This window comes from Gossypium arboreum, chromosome 12 (genome assembly GCF_025698485.1).
Source record: "Gossypium arboreum isolate Shixiya-1 chromosome 12, ASM2569848v2, whole genome shotgun sequence".
Lineage (NCBI taxonomy): Eukaryota > Viridiplantae > Streptophyta > Magnoliopsida > Malvales > Malvaceae > Gossypium > Gossypium arboreum.
Window position 1 is genome coordinate 72119385 of NC_069081.1, and position 12241 is coordinate 72131625.

At 40.6% G+C, this 12241-nt stretch overlaps 1 long non-coding RNA gene across 1 annotated transcript; it reads left to right on the forward strand.

The window, feature by feature from the left end:
* The first annotated feature begins 447 nt into the window (after positions 1-447).
* On the forward strand, positions 448-2065 carry LOC128285275 (uncharacterized). Its single transcript, XR_008275741.1, has 2 exons — positions 448-508; positions 1883-2065. It is a non-coding gene; the product is annotated as an uncharacterized LOC128285275 (long non-coding RNA).
* Positions 2066-12241: the final 10176 nt, after the last annotated feature.

Consider the following 12241-nt stretch of genomic DNA (forward strand, 5'->3'; position numbering starts at 1 on the left):
TCTGGTAAGATTTTTGAGGACGAAAATCCCTAAAGGGGGGAGAGTTGTAATATCCTGATTTTGGGCCTAGTCGGAATAGTGGTTTCGTGACCACAAAATTCGAGATAGAAATAATTATTTTATGACTATTTTGAGGTCTATGATATGATTACATGATTGTGTGAAAATTTCGTGAAGAAATTTTATGCATAAAGTGCTTATATTGAAATTAGGGACTAAATCGAATAATTTGTAAAACTTGCATTATAGAAGTTTCTAGTATGAAATTGTTTTGAAATATTAATTAGGAGGTCTTAAATAGAAATTTTACCAATTTCTTAGTCTATGGACAAAAATTGGACATGGATGGAATTTTTGGAAAGTTTAGTAGTAAGGGCATTTTGGTCATTTAGGGGTAAAATGAATTAAAATACAAAATTAAAAGCCAATTTTGCTCATCTTCAATCCCATGGCCGAATATAGCAAGGAGAAACCATGGCTAGGGTTTTTCAAGCTTCCAAGCTCGATTGTAAGTCCGTTCTAGCCTTGTTTTTAATAATTTTTACGTTTTTGGAGTCCCGGTAGCTCGATTAAGCTTATCCTAGCAATAATTCAACCTAGGGTTCATATTTGGAAAAATACCCATAGGTGAAATTTGTGTATTTTGGTGTTTTATGATAGAATATGAGGTTTTAAATTATGTTAGACAACTTGTGCTACTCGGTTTCAAGCGAAAACTAGCAAAAAGGCTTAATCGGTAAAAATACCTAATAGTCATAAGTACATGTTAGAGTGAGAATTTGATGTTTCCATAGAAGGGAAAAATGATCAGAATTTCATAAAACATAAGAAAATAGGCTGAAGTTTAATTTACGAGCTTTGAGGCAAAAGTGTAAATATGCAAAAGTCTAGGGGCAAAACTGTAATTTTGCCAAAATATGATTTTGGGTCAATTTGAATAATGTGAGTCCTAATTAGACTATATTTTAAATGATAGAGCAAGGAAAACTGAAATTCAAGCTAAAATGGAAAAATACCAAGTTGTGGACAAAATGGTAAAAATAGCCATTTTCGCATACGAGTTAAGTTCATGTGTAAATAATGTAGCATAATTGTTATTTTTAAGTTATTGATGTTAATTATATTATATGCTGATTTTTTTATCGTGAAATATTATGCTTTGTGGTTAATGTTGAGTAATATCCAAATTATGTTTACTACTTGATAAATATGAATTGCTACCGAGTATCGGCCCGATATTCCATGGAAGACTGCAATGTGAGATCGAGGAAAAAGCCCGTTTGAACCTTAGGAATAGATTAGGATACAAGTGACATGTCACTAGGATGGTTGAGCATCTGAACTCGTTGAGTTGAGTCCGAGTTCACTTATGGATGCGAATGTCCGAACTCGTTGAGTTGAGTCCGAGTTCGTGAAATGTAATTAGGCATCCGAACTCGTTGAGTTGAGTCCGAGTTCACTTATGGATGCGAACACCCGAGCTTGTTGAGTTGAGTCCGAGTTCACTTAGGGGCGGGTTACATGATTTCTTGATTACATGTGAGGCACTTATGTGCAAATTATCCGTGTACCCGAGTTGTATTCCGATGTGTTCAACGGGTGAAATTTCTAGTGAAATGAAAGAACACTTAAGATGCAAGTGACGTTTTGGTAAGTGTTGTGAAATGGACACTTTGGATAGGTATGTTCTTAACCCTCAAGTTGATAATAGATACAACAATGATAAGGCAGTAAGATGATGAATGATGTTTAGAAATATGATATATGTTTTGGTGATACCATGCTAAAGTTGTTTGGTATATTTGTATTGTTATGTTACTTGTTATTTACATATGAACTTACTAAGCATTTATGCTTACTCCCTCCTCTTTATGTACTGTAGTTTTGAACAAGCCAGCTCGGGAATCAGGACGGGTCAAAGGTTCGATCACACTATCCAAAGGACTTTCATCTGGGTAAATGGCTTGTAAAACTTAAGTATGGCATGTATAGCAATATATTTAATTTGTGTAAATAATTTTATGATATAGCCATGATTGGTTGAGAAAATGTTTGATATTGATAAGTCATGGTGATGGTTAAATTTAGATCATGTTTGATATCATGGAAGTTTAATAGGTTATCTAGTTCATAACAACTCATGAAAAGATGAAATTTGCCTTAAAACAGAATATTGCTGCAGCAATGACATGAATTTGAAAAATCACTAAAAATAGTATAAATGGAATTAAATGATGAGCAAGTTATGAAACTGAAACTTAATGAGTCTATTTTCATATGGATAAAAAAAAAATAGGCATATAAATTATACTTTATGAGATATTTGAAACCGTGTGAAATAGGGCCAGAGTGATTTCTGGATCCTCTATTCTGACTTTAACAATTCATAATAAATTTTAAAAAAATAATTAGAAGTCATTATTTATATGTAAAGATTCCTTATTAAGTCTAGTTTTAATAGAAACAAACCTCATAGTCATTGAAATTTTGTATAGAGAGATATCTGATTCGTAATAGATAGATGTCAGAGTAGTCAAACCCTGAAATAGGGGATACTTTAACTAATAAACTGTACTAATTGGCCCAACCAAAAATTCTAGAAAAAATTAGTAAATAGATATATGAGTCTAGATTTAGGGAAAATTTACAGATCTTGATTTTGAGTTTCGTAACTCAAGATATGATTTTTCTTGTAACTGTGACGCGAGTAGCTAGAAAGCTATGAATGTAGAAACAAAAGATTTGAAGTTCTTAATTTGATAAATTATGTTCGGAAACTCCTCAAGCTCGACTCCGGCGACGGTTTCGGACGTGGGGACGTTACACTAGAAATATTCCAGCCCACAAAACGCAGTATTTAAGCACGGATCAATGTGCAAATGCATGCAAATTATGGGGAAAATTTTAAAAAAAGGAAATGCCAATATAAACTAATTTTAATATTGCGCGAAAGGGGAAGGACCTATATTTGAAATAACCCTTCATCGCGAGAACACGCGGGTCCTGAGGGTATTCCGAAATGGATCGGGTCGGGCTCACTAAGCAGTGTCATTTTAAGGCTACAAATCATGCCTTAAACGACACCGTTTCACATCGCCAATTAAAAGAGGGCAGAGCCTCTAAAAAACCTAGACGCTTCAGCCGAAATAATGGGGAGAGGGGAGAACCCTAAAGGCTCGACCCTGTTCAGCCACCATTTCATCGTTGTGATGATGAACAATGACCTTCGGTGATCCCCCTTTTCTCCTCCGTTTAGATTCTAGTGTCGAGTTCATCGATCTAGCCCCAAAATCCTATCTCCGACTTCGATTTCAGCGAAGGGGATGAAAACTCCGAGGGCTCGCATGCGGAGGTAAGGCCTCTCTTTTTTCCTTTTTGATTCTTATGTTCAAAATGCGTAGTATGTAAAACTGGAGAAAAAGAAATGGAGGGGAAAACGAAAGAAAGAGCCAGAATCTGAATCTCACATTTTAATTTCTTTGCGTTTTGTATTTCAAATGTATTGATTGTGTGCGTAACCTTGCAACTGGTGGAATCCCCTGGCTTTATAGCTGAATGGGGTAAAAATGATAAAAAAAAATGAATCAAAAAATACAATATTCTTCGTTGTTTTGTTTGTTTTTTGTATGCGTTTATACATTCTTTGCAGTCTGTGGTGCGTGACCTTCGCATGGGATGCTGTCTTTGGCGCGGGCGTGGCTGCTGAAATGTTAAGGCGTACGGAGGCAAGGAGCTACTGTCCGATTGCTATTGCGGCACAGGAAGGAGGAGTGACCTAGGGTTACTGAAGTTGTTTCAGCTTTTGGGCTGTTTTGGGCCTTGAAGCTTTGGACTGTTTTGTAAATGGGCTAGGGTATTAATTTTAGTGGACTGTTTGGGCTTGTAATAAGACTTTAAACATTTAATGGACTGTTATAATTTTATTTATTTTTATTTTTGGTTTGTTTTTTTGTTTTTATATGGGTCGGGCAAAATTGGCCCACTACAACTGTAGATCGGAAAAATACCGAAAAGCCAAAAATATGGCGTATGATGCCACACGAGTGTGCGATCGCGTGTACGGTGAACCGAGCTCTCAGAACGTAGGCATACGATGAGGAAGGCCACCATGAGCGAATTCGTAGGCTTATACCGTAGTGGGCCACGAAATGGACTGAATAGGCCCAATAGGCCTATGGGCTGGCTAGTGTCAAATCATCTGCTAGGTGGAATATGGTTGGGCTTGTCATGTCACGTACATGGCATAGGCCGTTCTGGGCCACGTTGGGCCGAACTGGGCCGTGTGGGCCTAATGGGCTTATGGGCCCACACAGAGAAAATGTATGTTATGTGGTAAGTTTTGGACTGGGCTATGTCATTCGTACCGCCGTGAATAGTTCTGGGTTAAATGGGCCGTATGGGCCCAATGGGTCAGTGGGCTCGCGTGGGTAAATTTCGCTGTGAAGCGGGAAGTAGTTGGACTTGTCATGTGGCGCACATGACTTAAGTTATTTTGGGCCTCGATGGGCTGAAATGGGTCTTTTGGGCCCAATGGGCTCGTGGGCCCACACAGATAAAATCTTTGGTAAGCGACTATTAATGAACCGGGCTATGGTGTACACGTAGCCGTATCTAAATTTGTGACACCCCGAATGTGACCCTAGTCGGAGAGTGGTTTCGGGACCACGAAACCGAGTCACAAGAATAATTAAGTGTTATATTCCGTACTTATTGTATGTGGAATTGGTATGCGTAAATATTTCGTGTCTCGATTTTTATTAATTAGGTGCTAAATTATAAGAAAGGACTTAGTAGTGAACTTTGAAAGTACGATAGGAAAATAGGTGATGACTAATTAAAGCATGCATGCAAAATAATGGACTTGCATGTCAAATTCCCCTTTTACAAGTAATGGCCGCCATGACAAAGAAATATGGGTCAAACATGTCATGAAACATGTTTTGTTGGGCATTAGGGAGAAATAGTAAACAAATAAGCATGGGTAAGAAAAGAATGAAAAAAAAAAATGTGTGTGAGAGAGTGGCATACCCCATTGCCGTGAGTTGTAGAGAAGGAAAGAAAAAATTTTGTTCATCCTTTCTTTGAGCCAAAACTAAGGAAGAAGGAGGATTTTGCTTCATGCTTGGTTTGGAAGAGATCTAGAAGGAGATTTGGCTAAGTTTGCATCAAGATTAAGGTATGTATGAGGTTGTGTTGGGAGTTTCATGCATGTTTTGGTTGCTAACTTGATGTGCATGTTAGCCATGGCTCAAATCTTTGGTATGCCATGGAAATGGTATTTGGCCAAAGTTGTTATAGTGATAAAGCCATTGCATGCTAAGTGTGAAGCTTGATGATGATGCATGCAATGATGGATTTTCTACTCATGAGTAAGGTTTTGAGTTTTCTCTTTGTTTTATCATGATTAAAGTTGAAAAGGAGCATGATTGTCATACTTGGCCATGATGCATTCTTGAGCATGATTCATGCTTCTTGCATGTTAGTTAAAAGTTTGTGTTTTGGATGGCTATGGACACTTTGAAAATTCGCCATGCTCATATATGCATATATATGATTGCACATTTTGTTTGGTTATGAACTAAGTGATGAATATATTGATTTAAAGAAGAAAATGTGGAAGAATGCTTGTGAAATTGCAAGCACAATTGACCTAGCACACATATAAGTGCTTGATGCTATATTATAAGTTTTGGGCCACAATGTGCAAGCATTAATTAGTAGATTGCATGCTGTTTTTGTGAGGTATTAAGTGCAAATTTTGACCTCAACAAGTACATGAATATTCGCCTTGGGTAGCCCATTGAAGGCCTTAGCATTTCCTTGATGTTCAAACAAATTGTATTGAATTGCTTGATGTAGTATAAAATGTGCATGACCATTGTGTATTCAAGCTAAAGAGTGGCCATATGACCATCTAAAATCCTTGTCATATTCGCCATAAGCAAGCACAATGAGGTTTTAATAAATTGAATTTGTTTGAATTAGCTCAAGAGCCAAGAGGGCCACAATTGGACAAGGGAAGGAAAAGGTGATCGAATAGCCGAAAAAGCCGTTCGACAACATCCAAGTAAGTCCTCAAGAAGTGACCTTACTTGAATTATGTGAGATGAAATATGGATGTGTATGATTATTGATTATGTGTGTATGAGTATTTGAATTCCACCGGGCTAAGTCCCGAAGGCGAATATGCTAATGATATTAATTGTGTTTGAGCCTTAGTAACGAAAATGAAATATGTATGTCCAATGATTATTGATGTATGTGTGCATGAGAAATTGAATGATATCGGGCTAAGCCCAAGACAATTATGCTTGAAATTATATCCGGTTAAGACCAAGGCAATTGTGCTAGTGGTTATATCCGGGCTAAGGCTCAAGGCATTCGTGCGAGTTATTCTATCCGGGCTAAGACCGAAGGCATTTGTGCGTGATTATATCCGGTTATATTTCAAGAATCTTGGGCTGGAGGTGAGTGTTGGTTGCTGAAATGAATTTAATTAGTACACTCGGACAGCCCAAAGGATAAGGTACGTTATATGTGCATTGGAAAGTCGGCGTGTTTGAGCAACATTCGCTCAATCGACTAATGAATTTCAGTTATTGAATTGATTGATGTTTTGCGAACTTATACAATGATGAAGTATGAAGTAAGAATGTGTATTAATGAAATGATGCATTTGGCTATGTGAATGTATTGCTGTAAATTATAGTTCATTATATTCCTTGAGACTTACTAAGCATAAAAATGCTTACCCGTTGCTTTGGCTCTTAGTTTTCTAGATTTCGCTCGAGGCAATCGGATTTGGGATCGTTGAAGTCAAGTCATCCACACTATCAAGCCTCCATTTTGGTATAAATTTTTGTTTGAACTTGAGATGGCATGTATAGGACTACCCTTGTTTGTTAAATATGTTGTAATGTAAGTATGTACGGCCGTGCGAAAATGGCTCGAAAAGGAAGTATGAACTTAGACTAATTGTGGGTTGTATGTATATATTTTGTGTCATGATGTGGCTATGGCTTGGAAATGAGAATGTTGGTCATATGATCAGCCATTGGCACGGTTAAAATGATCATATATGAACCTATGTATGGTAAGGCTAGTTGAATCATGGAGACCACCAAATAGGTGAGTCCTATCTTAAAACAGATGCTGCCAGCTGCAGTGGCGTGAATGTGAAAAATCACCAAAATTCATAGGAATGGAATTAGATAGTGAATAAGCTATGTAAATGAACCTTGATGAGTCTATTTTCATATGGAAGAAATGAAACGGTCATAGGAGTTACAGGTTAAGAGATATTAAAGCCATTGTGAGACAGGGCCAGAATGGTTTCTGGGTTCCCTGTCGCAACTTTAAAAATTCACTATAAATTATCCAAAAGAATTAGGAGATATATCTTATATGTACAGATTCCATTTTGAGTCTAGTTTCATTAGAAACAAACGACACCAGAATTAAAGCCCTGTACAGAGAGATATTCAAGTTATACCGCGCGAAGGTCGGAGCAGTCGATCCCTGTAACAGGGGTAACTTTAACTAATAAACTGTACCAATTGGCCCGACCAAAATCCTAGAAATAAATCCATGGATGGATATATGAGTCTAAATTCAGGAAAATTTACGAAACCAGTTTCCGAGTTTTGAAACTCGAGATATGATTTTAAGGCGACAGTGACGCAGTTTTCCAGCCTGACTGGAAATGTCAAATTGGTGGGCAAAAACATGTGAACTTGGTTTGTTAACCCTCGGGTCCGACACGGCGATGGTCTCGGGTTTTGGGGTGTTACAATTTTATTGGTATCAGAGCCACGGTTTAGTCGATTCTAGGACTACCGTGATGTGTTTGGGGTCTAGCTATACATGCCATTAAATGATGAATCGATAGTGTGATGAATTCTGACAATTTGACTTCATGATTGTTTATAGCAATGGATCCCGATCCCAACCGAGCGATAGCTGATGATGTGGAGAGTGTGGCGCCTGCTCCCGCGCAAGGGACAGCGGCGGACTCTCAACCTATGGCCATAATCCTAATGATGAGGCTAGGCAAGCCTTTTATAGTGTGATGAACGAATGGTTCAATCAATACATTCGAACCAACACTATTGTTCCACCACCTCCATTCCCGACGAATGCAACCCCGACCTACAATACCTCCGGTGGTGACCCAATAAGGTCGGGTAAGCCCCGATCGATAGGATTCGAAAACATGGGGCCACTGAATTTAAGGCTACGGATGATGATGATGCCGAAGCGAGCTGAATTATGGTTAGATAACACTATCCGGTGCTTGATGAGCTATCCTGTACACCCGATGAGTGCTTAAAGTGTACCATCTCCTTGCTACGCGAGTCCGCCTACTATTGGTGGAGTACTCGACTTGTGGTGCCTAGAGAGCAAGTGACTTGGGAATTCTTTCTAACCGAGTTCGAAAAAAGTATATCGATCGAGATTCATCGACCAAAAGCGGAGGGAGTTCCTTGATCTTAAGCAAGGTTCTATGTCCGTTATCGACTACTGAACGAAAGTTTGTGAGGCTTAGCCGAGCTGCGAGAATGCATTTCGTCCAAGCTATTATGTGAAAACGCTTCGAGGATGGGCTGAATGATGATATAAGGATGTTTGTTGGCATTCTCGAGATACGAGAGTTCGTAGTACTTGTTGAGCGAGCTTGTAAAGTCGAAGAGCTTAGAAAGGAGAAACAAAAGCTGATGTGGGGATTGGAGAATTCGAAGAGGTCCTCGGAAAGTCTCTTCAACAAGCATCGAAGAGATTTCGAGATGATGCGAGCCGGTCTAGAGGCGTTTGGGATTTTCTAGACGAGGACGCGATCGACCCTGTGACCACACGAGTCACCTCGATTGCGGTGGCGGAAATGATCGCCGAGAGAGGACGGAGTGTCCACATTGTGGCAAATGGCATTCGGGAGCTGTTGGTTTCGTGATCGCTCTGCTATAAGTGTGGATCGGCCGACCATTTTATGAAGGATTGCCCGAGGATGCATGAGCAGAATGCAAGTCGAGTGCAAACCCGGTGCTACCATCGCCGAGGTAGGCCACCTAGAAATATGGGCAATGTCGATGGCGGTCGAGAGGATCTAGAGATGCTACCATCGATCCGAGGCTCGTGCTCTGCTAGGACTTATGCCATACGCGCACGCCGAGGATCTGCCTCTCCGGATGTTATTACCGGTACTTTCACTCTTTTCAATACAAATGTAATTGCTTTGATTGACCTGGTTCTACTCATTCTTATATATGTGAAACCTTAGCATCCGAGAAGACTTTGCCCATTGAGTCTCTTGAGTTTGTAATTCGTGTCAAACCCTTGGGTCATTACGTGCTTGTTAACAAAGTGTGCAAGAAAAGTCCCCTAGTGTTCCGAGGTTCTTGTTTTCGGCGGACTTAATGCTTTTGCCATTCGATGAGTTCGATGTTATTCTTGGTTTGGATTGGTTGACCATGCACGATGCGGTTGTAAATTGCAAGAGCAAGACTATCGATTTGAGGTCGCGAATAATGAAATAATTCGGGTTGAGTCCACGGACTTAAAGGGTTGCCACCGTAATATCGCGATGTTGGCCCGTAAATATGTAAGAAAAGGGTGCGGCGTACCTTCTTGCGACGTACTCGATGACAAGGAATCGAGAAGAAACCCGAATCTGTGCCGTGGTTTGTGAATACCCGGATGTTTTCCCCAAGAATTGCGGGTTTACCACTGTTCGAGAAATAGAATTTGGCATCGAATTGGTACCGGTACCACCCCAATTTCGATAGCTCCGATCGTATGGCACCAACGGAATTGAAGGAGTTGAAAACTTCGGTTGCAAGAATTGGTGGATAGAGGTTTTCCTCGCTTGAGTTTTTCGCCTTTGGGTGCGCCGGTGTTGTTCGTGAAGAAGAAGGATGGAACCATGCGACTATGCATCGACTATCGTCGACAACAAAGCGACGATAAAGAACAAATATCCGTTGCCACGTATTGATGACTTGTTCGATCAACTGAAGGGAGCCTCGGTGTTCTCGAAAATAGATTTGAGATCGGGCTACTATCAATTGCGAATCCGAGATTGAGACGTGCCCAAGGCGCCTTGAGCGAGATATGGTCACTATGAGTTCTGGTGATGCCGTTTGGGCTCACTAATGCCCTGCGGTATTTATGGATTTAATGAATCGAATCTTTAGACCATATTTGGATCGATTAAGTAGTCGTGTTCATTGATGACATCTTGGTCTATTCAAGAAATGAGACCGAACATCTTTGAACACTGCGGTTAGTGCTGCAAATTTTACGGGACAAGCAATTATATGCTAAGTTCAGCAAGTGTGAGTTCGTTAAGAGAGGTAAGCTTCTTGGGTCATGTGGTATCTCAGATCGGGTATTCGAGTCGACCGAATAAAATTTCAGCCATACTAAATTGGAAGCCTCCAGAAATATTCCGAGGTTCAAGCTTTTTGGGGCTTGGTTACTACCGACGATTTGTAAAGGCTTCTCAACGATAGCCACGCCGATGACGGCTTACTCCAAAAGGATGTTAAGTTCGAATGGACGGAGAAATGCCAAAAAGCTTCGATCAATCGAAAACTTATTTGATGAAGCCCCAATTCTAGTGCAACCCGAGTCCGCAAGGAGTTTGTCATCTATAGCGACGCCTCTCTACTTGGGTTAGGTTGCGTATTAATGCAAGAAGGTCGAGTTGTGGCCTGCGCGTCGAGGCAATTAAAGCCACATGAGAAAAATTATCCGACTCATGATCTCGAATTGGCCGCCATCGTATTCGCCTTAAAGATTTGGCGACATTACTTATTCGGTGAAAGGTGCCATGTATACCGGATCACAAAAGTCTCAAGTATTTGATGACCCAACGAGACTTAAATCTGCGACAAAGACGTTGGCTCGAGCTGTTAAAGGATTATGAGTGATCATTGACTATCACCGGAAAGGCGAATGTAGTTGCGGATGCCTTGAGTCGTAAATCGTTATTCACTTTACGAGCGATGAATGTGCACTTGTCTATCCGATCCGACGGTGTGTTAGTGGCTGAAATGAAAGCCAAACCATTATTGACACACCAAATTCGAGAAGCTCGAGAAAGTCGATGACGAGTTGGTTGCAAAGCGGGCCGCGTGTGTTCGAACAAGGACTCGGAGTTTCAAATCGACGATGACGATTGTTTGAGGTTCAAAAGTCGTCTGTGTCCCAAAGAATTGAACTCATTTCGATAATTCAATGAAGCCCATTGTAGCCGAATGGCAATCCACCCGGGAGTCGAAGATGTACAATGATTTGAAACGTCGATTTTGGTGGCATGGTATGAAGCGAGACATCTCGACTTTGTTTCAAGATGTTTAATATGTCAACAAGTGAAAGCGGAACATCGGTGCCTTGAGATTACTTCACCAATCACGATACCCGAGTGGAAATGGGATCGAGTCACAATGGACTTTGTATCCGGACCGCCATTGTCGCAAGTAAGAAGGATGCGGTTTGGGTCGTGGTAGATCGATTGACTAAGTCGGCCCACTTTGTCCCCGACGCACGGATTTTTCAATGGACAAATTAGCGGAATTGTACGCTTTCGAGTTGTGAAATTACACGGGTGCCTATTTCTATCGTGTCGGATAGAGATCCGAGATTTACCTCGCGGTTTTGGAAAAAGTTGCAAGAAGCTTTGGGTACCAAGTTGCATTTCAAGACCGCCTTCCACCCCCAAACCGATGGTCAATCCGAAGCGGGTAATTCAGATACTTGAGGATATGTTAAGATGTTGCGTCCTCGAGTTTAGTGGTTCATGGGAGCGGTATTTGCCGTTGATTGAATTCGCCACAACAACAAACTTTCAATCGAGTATTAAGATGGCACCCTACGAGGCTTTGTGCGGCGTAAATGCCGTACACCATTGTTTTGGACTGAGCTTGGTGAAAGCAAGATTTTCGGGGTGGATTTGATTAGGGATGCCGAACAGAAAGTGAAAGTAATCCGTGAAAGTTTGAAGATAGCCTTCGATCGTCGAGAAGTAAATGACGCGGATATGAAGCGTAAGGATATCGAGTATCGTGGGTGATAAAGTGTTCCTCAAGGTATCGCCTTGGAAAAAATACTCGTGTTCGGCCGTAAGGGCAAGTTGAGCCCGAGGTTCATTGGGCCATATGAGATATCGAGCGAGTCGGTCCGGTGGCATATCGTTTGATTTTGCCCCCGAACTCAAAAGGTTCACGATGTCTTCCACGTTTCGATG